The sequence below is a fragment of the Chiloscyllium punctatum genome, unplaced genomic scaffold (assembly GCF_047496795.1).
Source record: "Chiloscyllium punctatum isolate Juve2018m unplaced genomic scaffold, sChiPun1.3 scaffold_1165, whole genome shotgun sequence".
NCBI lineage: Eukaryota > Metazoa > Chordata > Chondrichthyes > Orectolobiformes > Hemiscylliidae > Chiloscyllium > Chiloscyllium punctatum.
The window spans coordinates 15,001-17,500 of NW_027310899.1; the positions used below are offsets into that span (position 1 = coordinate 15,001).

The 2,500-nt window shown below is 63.7% G+C and overlaps 1 non-coding gene across 1 annotated transcript; it reads right to left on the bottom strand.

Moving 5' to 3' along the window:
• Nucleotides 1-666: 666 nt before the first annotated feature.
• LOC140474744 (5.8S ribosomal RNA) lies at nucleotides 667-820 on the bottom strand. Its single transcript, XR_011959381.1, has one exon. It is a non-coding gene; the product is annotated as a 5.8S ribosomal RNA (ribosomal RNA).
• Nucleotides 821-2,500: the final 1,680 nt, after the last annotated feature.

The window sequence follows — 2,500 nt, forward strand, 5'->3', positions numbered from 1 at the left end:
CGTGCGACCGTCCAAGTCACAGCGTTCGACGAAAACCTCCTCCCTCGGCCAGGCACTCGGCGCCAGCAGGGGAGACAGGATCAGACGCCCCGCCGGCCACTTAAGGCCGAGGACGAACCACGAGACGGGCGGCTGCAGCAGCGGGCGGCCTGCAGCTCCCAGCACTCTCAATCGATCAACCATCGAGTCGGGTCAGCGTGTCAAACCGGCGAGCTCCACGGTCAGGCCGGCGGCGCACCAGCACCGGACCTCCGCGGCTCCCTTCACTCTTTCCACTGCCAGCCAACCGAGAGACGGACCCAATGCGGACGTGCAGAGCTTAGGCAGACCCCCCACTGGAGGCTCAACACTTCGTGGCAGCTCCGTGTCCCAGAGACCAGGAGGGTTGGCACACACACACAGTGTGAACCACCGACAGCCATTCTGGGACCGGTGACAGCCGTGCTGGCCCCACTGCCACGACACAGACGGACGCCAGGCCGCGCTCCCCGGCGGGGGGATGGCGTCGAGCCTGACGAACGGAATGTGCAGGGTGGGGGGGAAAGGCCAAGCGCTCCGACGCCGGAGGGCTCCGGAGTCTGAACTTAGGGGGACAAAGAGGACGGGTCCTCTGCGACACCCCAGCCGCGCTCTCGCCAGCCAAGGCGAGTGCGATTGATTGCCAAACGACCCTCAGACAGGCGTGGCCCCGGGAAGAACCCGGGGCCGCAAAGTGCGTTCAAAGTGTCGATGATCAATGTGTCCTGCAATTCACATTAATTCTCGCAGCTAGCTGCGTTCGTCATCGACGCACGAGCCGAGTGATCCACCGTCAAGAGTTGTCTGAGTTTGTTTTAGGTCTCTCCCTCGCCAGAGGAAAGCGACCCGGACCGCACATACGCTCCCCACCTTGAGCTACAGCCACCTGCACGCCGGCGTGCGGGCGGAGCAGGGTGGCGTGAAGCGATGGGGAGCACCATCCTGGTGCGGCCCGCAGAAACATACGTCTATTGGGGGGAGGAGGACAGGGCGCCCAAGAGGCGATGCGTGCCCCAACGCACCGCAGCGACGGAGGCAGGATCACCGCCACCATGTCGCCCGCCTAGTATCACGAGGCGTGCAGCAGCTTTGCCCTAGGAAAAGCAGAGGCGGGAACGGGCACCGGCCATCGGTTCGGCAGCGTCACTGACGCGTGCACGTGGCGGCGTGTCGGCGAGCGGACTTCCTGCGAGGAGGCGGGGGCGGCACTCGCCCGAGCAGACGCCCGCCCGGCCCAGCCACCGCCGAGGTGGACTGGGAGTCGCGGCAACGGCTCGTCATACTCGTTCCCACACTCACAGCGCAGCTTGCCCGCAAGCCACCGACCACCGATCGACGCCAGGCGCCCCGACCGAGAGCGGGATCGCTCGTTCGCCCTGCTGGCAGTTCGCTGGGGATCACTACTGCACGGAGCTCGGAGACCGACGGGCGGCAACTCGAGAGTCTTTAAACCACCACCCCCATCCCGCAAGTGCAAAGAGGCTGTATACGCACAGACGGGTGAGGGGAATAGGTACCCCGTCGGGTTTGAAGGGAGCGTGACTAGATAGCAACGATGTCCCAGCCGATTTGGGAGCGAAAGACCGGCGCCTGCATCACCGGCTTCGTTTCCCGTGGCTGGAGAGTACACCGAAACCCTCCGTCTGTCGCGAGCTCCCGACGACGCGGTGCCGCCAAGCAGCAGGGCCGGACCTGGTGTGGCTCCCCTCGTCGATCACAGACCGGTCGGCACTACTGACGAGACGGTGGAACGGGCTTCGCCCCTTGTGACGAAGGGTGATGCGAACCCGCCCGCCCGCGTGCGTTCGGGGTGGACTCGGCAAACGGAGATTTGAAATCGGAAAGTGTCCTCCTGCCCCGCGCAGGTAGGCGCCCAACAGTTGTGGGGGGTTTGGCGGTGACCACGGCTGCAGGGCCTGCTACCCCGACGAGCTCTCCTGCTGGCCCCGAAACCACCCTCGCGAGACAAGTTGAAACGGAAACGGGCGTACCCCCAAGCCGACGATCCTTTCTTATTTGTTACTTTTTTTTTCACTTGCTCGAGTTGTGGGGATTTGGCGGTGACCACGGCTGCAGGGCCTGCTACCCCGACGAGCTCTCCTGCTGGCCCCGAAACCACCCTCGCGAGACAAGTTGAAACGGAAACGGGCGTACCCCCAAGCCGACAGAGATCCTTTCTTATTTGTTACTTTTTTTTTTCACTTGCTCGAGTTGTGGGGGTTTGGCGGTGACCACGGCTGCAGGGCCTGCTACCCCGACGAGCTCTCCTGCTGGCCCCGAAACCACCCTCGCGAGACAAGTTGAAACGGAAACGGGCGTACCCCCAAGCCGACGATCCTTTCTTATTTGTTACTTTTTTTTTCACTTGCTCGAGTTGTGGGGGTTTGGCGGTGACCACGGCTGCAGGGCCTGCTACCCCGACGAGCTCTCCTGCTGGCCCCTGGAAACCACCCTCGCGAGACAAGTTGAAACGGAAACGGGC